The sequence below is a fragment of the Eschrichtius robustus genome, chromosome 8 (genome assembly GCF_028021215.1).
Source record: "Eschrichtius robustus isolate mEscRob2 chromosome 8, mEscRob2.pri, whole genome shotgun sequence".
Taxonomy (NCBI): Eukaryota; Metazoa; Chordata; class Mammalia; order Artiodactyla; family Eschrichtiidae; genus Eschrichtius; species Eschrichtius robustus.
The window spans coordinates 75,491,049-75,505,420 of record NC_090831.1 but is presented as its reverse complement, the minus strand read 5'-3'; the positions used below and the strand labels follow the sequence as shown (position 1 = coordinate 75,505,420).

The 14,372-nt window shown below is 38.1% G+C and overlaps 1 long non-coding RNA gene across 13 annotated transcripts in view; it reads right to left on the bottom strand.

The window, feature by feature from the left end:
* LOC137768014 (uncharacterized) overlaps positions 1–14,372 on the bottom strand; it is a 695,061-nt gene that overhangs the window by 650,061 nt on the left and 30,628 nt on the right. The window lies entirely within an intron of this gene.

The following is a 14,372-nucleotide window of genomic DNA, read 5'->3' as shown; positions in this document are numbered from 1 at the left end:
AAAGTGAGAAGTTAAATAACCTTTAGCACATTCTCTATGTTCAGTAAAGCTGAGCATAAAAAATAATCATATATGATTTGTCAGACTACATAGCATTATAAATAATAAAAAGCCTTGAAATACCAGTCCTTGCTACTCCTTAAAACTTATCGTGAACCATGAAAGAAAGATATTATCTGATGGCCAATAGGCACATGAAAAAATGCTCAACATCTTTAATTATTAGAGAAATGCAAATGAAAACTACAATGAGGTACCACCTCACACCAGTCAGAATGGGCATCATTAAAAAGTCTACAAATAACAAATGCTGGAGAGGGTGTGGAGAAAAGGAAACCCTCCTACACTGTTGGTGGGAATATAAGTTGGTGCAGCCACTGTGGAAAACAGTATGGAGGTTCCTCAGAAAACTAAAAATAGAATTACCATATGATCCAGCAATCCCATTCCTGGGCATATATTTGGACAAAACTATAATTCAAAAAGATACATGCACCCCAGTGTTCATTGCAGCACTATTTACAATAGCCAAGACATGGAAACAACCTAAATGTCCATCAAGAGATGAATGGATAAAGAAGATGTGGTACATATATACAATGGGATACTACTCAGCCATAAAAAAGAACAAAATAATGCCATTTACAGCAACATGGATGCACCTAGAGATTATCATACTAAGTGAGGTAAGTCAAAAAGAGAAAGACAAACACCATATGATATCACTTATATGTGGAATCTAAAATATGACACAAATGAACCTATCTAGGAAACAGAATCACAGACATAGAGAACAGACTACTAATTGCCAAGGGGGATGGGGTTGGGGGAGGGATGAAGTGGGAGGTTGGGGTTAGCAGATGTAAGCTTTTTTATATAGAATGGATAAATTAAAAGGTCCTACTGTATAGAACAGAGAACTATGTTCAATACCCTACGATAAACCGTAATGGAAAAGAATATGAAAAAAATATATATATTATATAACTGAATCACTTTGCTGTACAGCAGTAATTAATACAACATTGTCAATCAACTATACTTCAATTTTTTTTTAAAGTTATTATCTGAATCTACCACACTAGTATATCCAATGTTTATGATTGTTGTTAAAGAACTTTCATTTTCCCGTAATGGAACACCCATCTAAAAAACACATGGATTATGACTATGCAAGTAAAGCAATAGAATAAGATCAGATACACATCCAGGCAAAATAAAACTCAGGTTTTCCAGGAGAAAAGGTAAATTCAGTTTTCTACATCTGAGTTATGTACAACTCGGTTGAACTTACCTTACTACATTGGCCAAAGCATACCATGAACCAGGTTATCAGCAAACTATACATCAACTATCAGGGCTTGCTAACCCAACCAACTACACTTCAGAGGTTTTCCATAATTAGCAAAACTAACTACAAACCTTGTCTTTTATACAGATAAATTATTTATTATGATTAAAGACAATAGAGCTAATACTAATGGTACAAATTAGGAAAAACAATTAGTACATTCACTGAGTGGTGTTCAGTTTTGTTACTTTTTGTTCTATTACAAAGGGTGATTATTCATTATTACATGGGGGCTAAGGAGCCTTCTGGATTATAAATTTGAATTTTATACACTATTGGGATTCAGACGTATAGATACATGTCTGCAGATAGTGTTGAGGGTACACAACTGGAAATAGAGTAGACCAGCGGTCCCCAACCATTTTGGCATCAGGGACCGTTTTCGTAGAAGACAATTTTTCCATGGACCAGTTGGGGGTGGGGATGGTTCAGGTGGTAACGCGAGCGATGGGGAGCGATGGGGAACGGCAGATGAAGCTTCACTCGCTCACCTCCTGCTGTGTGGCTGGGTTCCTGCTGGTCCGAAGCCCGGGGGTTGGGGACCCCTGGAGTAGACAATAGTGTCCTTGAGAAACAATTCACCAGAAGACAAAAAGGAATCTAGGGTTCTAGAATTGCAAATCAGATTCAGCAAGGAGACGTAACTATGGGACCACTTAACTAAGCTTGACATATGTCATACCATAGTCAACCAGCTCTGCTATGCAGCAGTCAAGTACCTGCATTCCCAACTGCATTGCAAGATGGCAAAATGTTAGCCTCTCCAGTTCTGAGAGGGAGAAATCGAGTTTCAACCTTCCTGGCACTAAGATATCATCGAGGCTGCAGCTTGGGAACAGGGTTCCAACCTGAAGTGGCACTTCAGTGTAGAGACAACATCTGAGTTCTGGCTTGGTTACTGAAGTCCTGTCTCTGTTAGCCATGGTAATAAGTGACAACAGACCTATTCTGAAACACAGAATTCCCAGTGATAGGAGAAAGGGAGTCTACAAGGGCCTTAGAAGTAAAGCACAAAAACATCTAGATTCAATTTGTACTCAGGGGCTGTTGAAAACTAGACCATTCACTCTTTGTATCTTTTCTGAATTTTTAACAATGGTTGGGTAATATTGTTATGAGCAGAAGAAAACAATAAAAGTTGTCTTAAAAAGAATAGGGGCTTCCCTGGTGTCGCAGTGGTTGAGAATCTGCCTGCCAATGCAGGGGACACGGGTTCGAGGCCTGGTCTGGGAAGATCCCACATGCCGCGGAGCAACTAGGCCCGTGAGCCACAATTACTGAGCCTGCGCGTCTGGAGCCTGTGCTCTGCAACAAGAGAGGCCGCGATGGTGAGAGGCCCGCACACCGCGATGAAGAGTGGCCCCCGCTCGCCGCAACTAGAGGAAGCCCTCGCACAGAAACTAAGACCCAACACAGCCAAAAATAAATAAATAAATAAATTGAGAACACAACAACAACAACAAAAAAAAACTTTAAAAAAAAGAAAGAATAAATATTATAGTCTAGTACAAGCTTAGATTTCCTGTTACTCAATGAAAATGTATAAAGCACCTCCCATATACCAGGCCCAGTGCTAGACAGAGGATATATCAAGATAGAAATGACCTAGTTCCTACTCACAGTCTCATAGGGAAGACAAATTTTAGTACAGCAATGAATTCTAGCTTACTGGTATCACTAAAGAGGGACTGACCAGCTCTGTTTAGAAGGGCAAAGTCAGGAAGCTGTGAGGTTGATCCAAAAAAAGAACTATTTGAGCTGGGGATTAAAGTATAAGTAGGTATCCTTCAGCTAGAATGGGAAGATAGGTAGCATAGTGAGAAGCATGGAGGTGTAAAATGATGGAATGGAATGTATTGGCAGGACTAACATTCAGGAATAGAGCAGGTGAAGGAAATACCAGATTGGGTAGGGACACAGGCCAGACAGATCAACAAGTTCATTGTATGACATGAAACTAAATTTGGACTTTGTTCTCTAGGGAATAGGGAAGTCATTGAAAAACTTTAAATGGGGACTTAACATGATCATATTTGCAATTCAGAAAGATTTATCTATAGACTATCCAGGAGATAGATTTGATAGGGGCCGGGGGCAGTGGGAGCAGTGGTACAAAGGGTGAAGGCAAGCTGGAAGGCTGGAAGAATATCTAAGGAGACAACAGCAGTATCCCAGGACAGAGGCACTAAGTTCCCAAACAGAGGTTGTTGCAGAGGGGGTGGATAAAAGAGGAGAGCTAATGAAACATGGTAGGAATATTGAACTTCCAGGAACTCATGACCAATAGGCCATGAGAAGTGAGAAGAATGAAGGCATTTAGGATGGGACTTTTAGGATTCTATTAGCCTGAATGACTTAGAGAATGATGCCATTAAACAGGATAGGGAATTCTACAGGAGAAGCAGATTTTTAACCATAACAAAAACAGAATGAGTATTCTGTGCATTATATGCTGTTTACAAAACACAGTTGTTAAGGAATGCCGTGTGGTCTTTTTTGTTTCAGCATACACAAATATAATTATGAAACACATATAGATTGTGGCAGTGAAAAGAAAAAGGAAGGTATTTCTCTGCTCCTTTGATAAGGTGTTTTTTTAACACAGTCATGGAGGACAGTCACACAGGGTCTCCCTGGAGCACAAAGAACACCTAGAAAACTGCTGGCCAGGAGACCAGTGCCTTCCTTCCTCAAACAGAGCTTCCTTTCTGCTCAAAATTAAGGCTGCTGGGGTTTATTTTCTTTCAGCATTGCTCTATAGGGATCTTATAATCTTCAGTTAAAAAAAAAAAACTATGAAAATGAAGTCTTTTTATTATTTTAATAATGAGTTACATTTAATGTTGTTTTAAGACAATAAAAAAGAAATTTATGATTCTGATCTGATTTTCAGACCATAGACTTCTAAGGAAGCCTGTAAGAAATTATGGCCTATAAAGCATGGGATCTCTAAACTTAAGCATTTGAATTAATAACAAAAATATGTAATTTTAATTGGTAACATTAATTCTAGAATTTTTTTCCAAGAAAATGAACAAGATATAATAGCTGCTTTTTCTAAAACTGGTCTTCAAGGTAAAAGTGTTAGCAATTTTCCAGTTTGGATTTAATATTAGGTTTTACTCAGTTATTAGAAGTTCTCCTTTTTTATGCCAGTTTTTCCAGATGTCTTCAAGAGGCACTTTGAAGAGGTAATAAGTTATTTGATCTCTTATTTGTTGAAAATAATCCTATGCTTGAATAAATTAATAAATCACTGACTTGTGACCATTACACATGACCTGAGGCTAAAGTCCACTACCTTCTTTTTCTCAGCTAATTCCATTACTTCAGCTGGTCAAGGAGGCCCCACATTTATTGCCAGTAAGTATGTGACATTCCCAGAATTATTAATGGATGCCCCTTTGAACTGTGCCAAGAACAAGTCAGTTCATGCAGCTATAGAATTATTGAACTGGAACAGACTGATGAGATCACCTGAGCTCACTAATCCCTCACCCAGAGGCATGACCCCACTGAAATAAGGCTTCCTCAACAAAATGTTTGTATTTAGAACAACACTGAAGAAAGAGAAAAAGGGAAAAGAGCATAGGTGCCAAAATAGTAATGATGAGAAAGCTGTTGATCTTCTTAGAAACAATGCCCCCTCCTGCACCTTGACTGAACCAGGGAGTGACTTACTGGACAAGGTTTTCTGAGAGTCAGAGAACCAGGAATTGAAGCTCGAGGCTTGTGATGATCTGGCTATAACAACTGGCATGTACCCCAGCACATGACCTGGGAAATGATTTCACACCTCCCTCGTAAGTTGAAGTTGTACTATCACAAAAGATAAATAATAATGGATTTACACAGTGAGTTAGTTATACAGTGTAAGAGCTAGAAGAGTAGGTTTAATTTTCATTTTTTAAATAGAACCTATGTGAGTGAAATTCCTAACAAAAGCCCACCATGTAATAGGGGCCAGAGTGGAAGTGGGCTCACAGGACCAGGAGATGTTCTTTTTTGTTATGTCTTCATCCTGCTCACAAGCCCCTGTGACAACTTGAGCTCCATGGTACATGATTTGAAAACCCTTCCTCATTTACACAGATGAGGAAATGGATCTTTTTGTCAGGGATTGCTTATTTGCAAGGCACAAAAACCTACTCAAAGCCTCGTAAGTAAAGGGGAAGATATTGATAACAGAAGGGGGATGCTGATATAACCTGCACATCAAGTGAATGATCTGTCCTCCCAGACCCTAGAGCTGGGATCTCACAAGAGTCTAAGTGCATCTGCTTGTTCTATCTCTGCAGACAGATGTAGCAATGCTACGAAGTTCAAAGTGGGTTCTTTCCTATTTTCTTAAATTTGACAATTAGACCCACATGTTGTTTGCTGGCAACAAAAGTGTTAAATAGTCCTCATTCTAATTTCAGAGAACAACCAGCAGTGGGGTCAGACAGAGTTTGCTGAGAGGTGCTTTTCAGCAGAACCAGTGCTACAGCCACTCACCACCTCACTCCTAATACATATAAAAGAGGACAAAGGGAGCCGTGAAGGTCTCCTTTAGTCTGGGAAGATGAGCATTTACGAAGAGAAACTGTGTCCATGTCTTACCTCACTTCACCTCATCACAGGTTAAACCCTTCACCTACTCTACACCCTCATTGAAGAAGAGGGACTTGCCTACTGCACTGACTAGCCTCACATTAAATTTATGATAGAAAATTTAAGCGAACTCTCTACACTGTCTAATCTTTGTATATTTCCATAGTGAATTTGGTTTTCCTATTGTTAAAACTGCTGTATTACACCTTCCCTCTGCTCAAACCAATAATACCTTGTCTCCCGCACTCAACCGGTAAATTTTTGTTAGGAATTAGACATAATCAGAAAAGAACTGTCTCATCTTCTCACCAGCAAATGTACCCACCAATGTACATGCATCTGGTACCCTTAATCTCCACTTATTACAACACTGCCCCTGTCCCCAAGGCCAACTCTTCCATTTCAGAACTAAATCTAATCCCCTTTTCTACTTAAAAAGCTTATACACATCTTTCCTGTGTCATCAATTTACCCATCTCTGCTGTATTATTCCCATTAATACACAGTATTGAAAAATAAGTAAATAAAATACTTTGAATCAATGTCTCCCTTTAGTTCTTGACACATTTCTCTGCAAAACTTTAAAACAAAATTTTAATATTTGCTTACTTTGATATTAATATATCTATTCAACTTTTTTTGTATTAGTATTTGCACAGCATATATTTTCCCATCCTATTACTTTCAACTTTTCTGTTTTCCCATATTTTTAGGTATGTCTTCTGAGAGCAACATACAGTTGTCATTTTTAAATTCAGTCTGGTAATATTTGTTTTTAATGATAGCATTTAGGCCATATATATTTAATGTAATTATTGACATGTTTGGACTTCATTCTACCATCTTACTGTGTGCTACCTATTTCCTCACCAAGTTCTATGTTCTTAATGTCTTTATTATATAGCATTTTTCCGATTGAGAATATTCATTATTCCAGTTTTCCCCTCTATAACAGTTATACATTTTTTTTTTACTATTTTTAGAAGTTACTCTAGAGATTACACAATTTAGCAAAACCCAACATTAACTGGCACTTTTACCTTTCCTTATACAATGTGAGAAACTTATTTCTCTCTGTTGTTGTGTATTTTAATTCTCTATATATTTAGACCCCAAAGAAATTATAACTACTGTTTTATACAGTCATTTAGATTTATACACATTTACCCTTTTGGTTGCTCTTTATTCTTTTCTGCATCTCCTAGTTCCCATCTGGTTTCATTTTTTCCACTACCTGAAAAAAAAAACTTTAATGTTCCTTTCAGTGCATAATTCATGTCTGCTGGAAAAAATTCTTTTCTTCACAAGTTTTTGGTCTGAAAATGTCTTTATTTCATTATTGACGGATTTTTTTAGATGTTTAGAAATCTAGCTTGGCAGTTATTTTCTTTCTAAACTTTGTAGAAAGTTCCATTTTTTCTGATGAAAAAAGAGAAATCTCATTCTAACTGTTGCTTCATGAGGTTCCTGTGGCTACTTTGTGATTTTTTTTTTTCTTTTTGGCTTAGTTTTCAGTCCTTTTGCTATTGTTAAGCTAAGTGTGGTTTATCCTTTCAGTTATCTTAGGTGGATTTTGTAGTGTTACTTGAATCTGTGATTTGATATTCATGAACAAGCTTGGAAAATTCTCAGCCATTGTCTTTTCAAATATTGCTTGTGTCCCATTTTCTCTCTCCCCTGCTTCTTCCAAGACTCCAATTATTCATGCTAGATGTTCACACTCTATTTCCTGTCGACCTTAAAAATGAAATAACAAGGTCTTAACAAGCTAAAATGAGCCAAATGCTATAACAGCAGAGAAATTGCAATTTGGGACAAGCAAACTATAACAAGCCATAGGAAAATCTAAGGAGACAAAGGGAAGGTCAGCTTTTATTATGTTTTAGGAGGAAACTGGGGAGGGCTGTGGTGGGTTTTGTTTTGTTTTGTTTTTTAATTGGCTGCAAGAAGTGGGAAGCTTGTTGCTGGATCAGAAGGAAATCTTTCTTCCTTCTGGGGTCTGTAAGCTGTGGTGAGTGATATGTGCATGAGTGCCCTCCCTTCATGGCTTCCTGACTCCATCTTGATTTAGGCTTCATTTGTTCATTTTCATGCTCTTATTTTATAACCTTCTCTTTGTATTTTCCATTCCTTTTTACTTTATATATCATTCTGACAATCATTTTTACCTATCTCCTAGTTCATTAATTCTATCTTCAACTATGTCTAATGTTATTAAATCCATCCACTGAGTGTTTAATTTCAGGTAAATTCAGCTTTAGAAATTTCAATTTTTTTTTTCTAGCTTCCAATTTTCTGTCAGATTTCCTAATCTAACCTTAATCTCCTTGAGCAAAGTAAGAATCTTAAAGATAAGTCCATTATCTGATGCTCCTTTGAGTCTGTTTCTACTGTTAGGGTTTTGGGTTTTTTTCCTTTGTTTTCACTCATGTCATTTAATCTCATAATATGACTGGTTATTTTATTGAGTGTCAAACACTGTATATTAAGACACTGTAAAATAATTTGAGGCCTAGAATGATGTTATCTTACTCAAGAATTTATGTTTTCTTCTGGCAGGTAGTTAAGGGGCACTAGCAATGTGAGGTTTCCTTAATTCAGTTTTAAGGACTGAGTTCATTTGAAGCTGGGCATCACTCCCTGCCAAACTTGAACTACTTCTGATTCACACTTATTCCAAGAGTTAGCTTCTTGGGATTTTGGGATTCCAACTCAAAGCCTGGTGGAAGAGGACTACCTGGTTCTCCCCGTTGGCACACTCTGTATTACATATTTTGTCCTGTTAGTCTCTTGAATCTGTTAAAGGTGCTGTTCACTTTCTCAGCCTCTCAACTACATCTTCATAATCTCCTAATGGAAAAGTAGACCTCAGTGTTGGTTTTACCTCTCTGGGTTTCTTTCCTCTTCCAAAACTTAATGTTTTTCACCATTTTATTAGATACCCAATACCTTCAGGTAAAGAGATTTTGTAATTAGTCTTGCTTTTCTAGTTGTTCTCAGAATTCATATATAAAACTTAGGCAAGCACTGCCAGAAGCAGAAATCCGTAGAGAGAGCTGACTGTAGTCAGTGTCTCTGTGTCTTCTTCTTCCATTTTCTCTTCTATTCTTAACAGCTTTATCCCTCACTGTTCCACTGCAGGCTCTCTTGTCAAGATCACAAAGTGATCAAGTCTCTGTCCTCATCTTACTTGCTTACCCAGTAACATTTAACTGAGATGACTTTCTTTCTTGAAACATTTTCTTTACTTGGCTTCTGGGAAACCATACTCTCTGACATGCCTTCTCTGTTTCCTTTTCTGGCTCCTCTTCCTTTCCCCATCATCTTGATGTTAGTAGCGTTAACTTGTGGACCCCCTCTCTTCTCTATCTACACCCACAGTGCAGGTGATCTCCTTCATTCTATGGCCTTAAATATAAAACATCAAAAGTATGTTGATCGGTTCCAAACTAATATCCTTAGCCTTGACCTTTCATCTGAGCTCCAGATTATTACATCTGTTTTCCTGACAACTTCACTTGAATGTCTAAAAAGCATCTCAAACATTAAGTTCTAAAAATGAAATCTTAATTTCCTACCCATCTCCACCCAGCTGCTCAAAACAGACACTTAGAAGCTACCTTCAATACTGCTCTTTACCTCACTTTCCACATCAAATATATTAGCAAATCCTACTGGTTCCACCATCAGAATATATTCTGCATCCAACTGTGTCTCATCATTAAAATCATCTTGGTTTAAAAAACTATAGTCCTTCTACTAGAATTCTTGAAATCTCCCAACTGGTCTTTCTGCTCCCACCCTCATCTTCATCCCCTGCCACCACCACCACTCCCACAAAGTATTTCCCACCCAATGTGATGCTTCAAAACGGTAAATGTTATGTCATTCCTCTGCACAGAAATCTCCAATGTCTTCCCATAACACAAGATAAAATGCAAACTCTTTATTACGGGATACAAATCCCTAAAACATCTGCACCATGCCCACTTTTCTGAACTTAACTCCTGCCACTCTTTACCTTACGCAAATCACTCCAATTACACTGGTCCCCTTGCTCTTTCTCAAACACAAACTCATTTCTACCTCAAGGCCCTCATACTTGCTATTTTTTCTGCTGGGAATGCTCTACCTTTCTCAAGATTCGTTCTTTTACATCATTACATCTATATTCAGATGGCATCTCTTCCAAGTGATCTCCCCTGACTATCCTATCTAAAATAGTTCTGTTCCTGTACCACTCTCCCCTTTCGCTTGCCTTTATTTGAGAAGTTCTTATTACTATCCAATGTTATATCTTTTATAGGTGTACTTGTGTTTATCTGGTTGTCTAGTTCCCCCACACATGAGAACAGAGCCATTGTCTTATTTATGACAATATTCTCACAACCTAGAACAGAGCCTGGCACTAGGAGAAACTCAATAAAATATTTGTTGAATGAATGAACAAATGAATAAGGAACACAGTTGTATTATCAATAAATGGTTGAGATGGTGGTGTTTAGGAAACAGAAGTTATTTAGATCTGTGTTTCTCAAAGTGTGTTCACAGACCAGTAGTATCAGCATCACTTGGGAGCTTATTAAAAATGCAAATTCTGGGACACCCCCACCCCCACTCCAGACCTACTGAGTCAGAAACTGGAGGTGAGGAGAGCAATCTCTGTTTTATCAAGTCCTTCTAGAGATTCTGATGCATGATAAGTTTGAGAACCACTGGTTTCAGGGACAGGTCAAACTTGCCCCACTGCCTATTTTTGTAAGTCAAGTTTTATTGAAACACAGCCACTTCCAGTCATTTACATATTGTCTAGGCTGCTTTTGCACTAAAACAGCAGTGTTGAGTAGTTGCAACAGAGATCTTATAGCCCACAAAGCCTATAATACTTACTGTCTGGTCCTTTGCAGAAAAAGTTTAGTTATCCCTAGTTTAGACTAATACCTTACAGCGTATATTTATGGCAGAGTAAACACATACATGTATCTCCTTCCCATCTAAATACCACTGACATTTAAAGGAAAGATATGGTTAAAGAAGGATCCATAACAAACAGAAAAAAACAGGAAAGCATGGCATCAGTGGACCAGAAAATGTGAGGAATTTCCAGTACACAAATAGTGTTTGGGGGAGGGGAGAAAGCAGATTTACAGAGAAATGAGTAGGAGAAACTGCAACACAAGATCCCAGTAGAACCTATTGCAAAAGGAAGCAAAATTTCCTAAGAAAATCCTGAATGAGTTTTATGCTCTGAGCTCATCAAACCAAATCAGTCCTGGAGAAATCATTGGATGAGTCATTAAAGGACCAGTCAGAAGATCTAGCCAGTAACACTTTGAGCAAAGATCTGTGCAGTTGGCTGCACCTCATTTACAAACCAAGCTAAAAGGCTTTGGGAAAGGTTCCTGGCTTAAGTTCTGGGGCCTGAGAAGCAGAGTCCAGCAAGACTTCCACAGTGACAGCAGAGGGCAGGAAAAAAAGGGCATCCTGACTCTAGCATTTGCCACTAGGGTAAACTGTCATGTACAGGTCTCTAAACTGGGTGTTCTGGAATCAGTGACTCCCAGAGTAGCTTCTGGGAATGGAGAGGGACGCTGTGCAAGGTAAGGATGGGAAGCCCACTTTTACTCAGTGAACAAGCTACTTACCCACTGTTACAGGTTAAATTGTATCCCTCAAAAAGATATGTTGAAGTCCTAATCCCTAGTACATCAAAACACGACCTATTTTGGAAATAGGTCATTGAAGGTATAATTAGTTAAGATAAGGTTCTAATGAAGTATGGTGGGCCCTTAATCCAATATGATTTATATGTCCTTATAAGAAGAGGAGAGAGACAGAGAGAGGAAAACACCATGTGAAGACAAAGAGACACATAGACACAGAGGGAAGATTACCATGTGAAGACAAAGGCAGAGCATGGATTTATGCTATCACAAGCCAAGCAGTGCCTAGGGCTACCAGAAGCTGGAAGAAGCAAAGAAGGATCGTCTCCTAGGGCTTGGAGATTGTATGGCTTTGCCAACACCTTGATTTTGGACTTTTAGCCTCCAGAACTGTGAGAGAATAAATTTCTATTGTTTAGAGCCACCTAATTTGGGGTACTTTGTTAAGGCAGCCCTAGGAAACTAACACACCAGCCCTCTGGGCCCACATTCCACTGTGCTCTTCCTTTAGCAGCAAAAGTGGAACACGCATTAAAAGACAAGTAAACAGGGATTCTCATCTGGCCAAGGAAACAGACCTTACCAACAACAAGAACAGATAATCATCACTAAGTATTTAAGGAAAATTAACACTATTGGGAAGGATCATCTGATTCAAATAACAGAACTAAAACCTACAGAAAATTAATGGGGGCAACAGAATAAGACCCTACAATAAGTATAACATATATTTGGAGAGATTTGAGAAGATACTACATTCATGAGCAAAAATATGACTGCTGTAAAAAAGAGAACAATTGGAGTTCTTAGGAATTAAAACTATTACTGCCAAAATTTTTTAAAACTGCATAGCACAATATTGTATAACATAGGAGAAAAGCACACATAGAAGACAACAAAATACCTTTGGGCATGCAAGAATACATGCATATTTAAGAACACATATCAAATATACTAAATAGAAACAGTGGTGGGGAAAATGAAAACGCAAATCAGGGACGAAGTTTAGAAAAATAAATGAGTGAAACAAGATTCTTACCTGGACAAATGATAACACTGCACTATGAACTAAGGTGTTATAATTAAGTCAACTCTTTACACTCAGACAAGATCGGGCACATTCAGGGTGGTATGGCCCTAGACAACTCTTTACATTCAGGATTCAAAAAGGAAAAAAAATGTATTAATGGAGGAACTGAATTCCAGAACAGATATAGTTAAGGACTAACTTCCAGAACTAAAAGACTAAACTGAGGACTCCTCCTAGAATGCAGTACAAAAAAAAAAAAAAAAAAAAAAAGGAAAATGTTAAAGAAAAGTTAAGGGACATGGAAAAGAGATCTAGATGATTTGAAATACCTCTCATGTAAGTCCTCAGAAGCATGGAATGGAAATGTGAAAATAAATATAAAAGAAAATTTCCTGGAGCAAGAGAAAAACACTAGACTTCAGATCAAAGAGGCTTTCTAAGATGAATTAGGGAGTGGGGGAGCTCAGGAATCTATACCTATTCAAACTTGGTGAATTTTCAGGCTACCAAGGATAAGGAAAAAAATCCCAAAACCTTCCATAGAGAAAAAACAGACTAATTACTTTAGGGAAAAGTATCTAGGTTCCAAGCAATTGAAGAGAGAATGGGTGGTTACACATATTCCTAAAATTTGGCTCTAGAAAAAAGCTAGGCAGTAGATAGTGTTGCCAGAAGGGATGTCATTAATAATGAACTAAGGCTACTAAAATTATCACTTTCCTCATGAAGCCTCACATTCTGGCAGGAACGAGGCACTTATTCTGGTCCTGACTGTCAATGAACTGGTGTCAAAATGTTAATACCCCATCACCCAACTTTTCATACGAAATCCATCTCTCATAAGAAGCAGTTTATAAGATCACATTCTAATGTCTACATATTCCTAATCCAAAATAATTTCTGTAATTCTAAATATGTAGCATAAGTTCATATCATAAATCCCCCATGAATCTCATTTTGTAGACACCACTGAGGCCAGAGAGGGGAGACTGTTCCAGAATCACACTTGTAGGTGGCAGAACAAGGTCTGAGATCCAAGGCTCCTTGACTTTGTAGCCACTGTGTCATGCTGAGAGCTTGGCACTGATCTTTCTACACTCTTGTGTTTGGTCTCCTTTGTGATGAAGGGTGTGCATTTGTGCCACTGGAAGGGTTGGTGAAGAGTCCAGAGCCTCACAACAGAGCAAATCTCTCTGTTCTCTGCAGAAATCCTCATTCTTGGCTTAACAAACTCACCAGCCAAAGGCAGTAAATCTGATCTTGCTTCAGGTTACCAAAGGGGTGAGGTGTGTAATAGTGTTGGGAAAACAGCCACTTGAAAACTCACGTCTGGACCTTGTTCAATGACTACTAATACTAAATACTTTGTTCTACTGGGACAGACAGAAACAGTCTGACACACCCATCAGTCACCACCATGACCTCCTTGGTTTTCAGATCCCCGGACATTATGGATAAAAGTTAAGCAATATCTCTAGCAGTAGTTCCTCTTCAAAAGCAACCCCAGAATAATCATTAAAATCCCATGGACTAGTCAAGATAGTGAGACATGCTTTCAAATTAAGAGACAGCATTTCTTCCTTTTAAAAAATTATTTTGTAATCTACCAAAAAGTAAATCTAGTGTAAAATTCATTGAATCTTGTTTTAAAAACTTGAAATTCAAATACAGAATAGCTGGTTAGTGCCTAAGTTTTAGGCATACCTAAATGCCATACCTACTAAAGTTTCCTAAA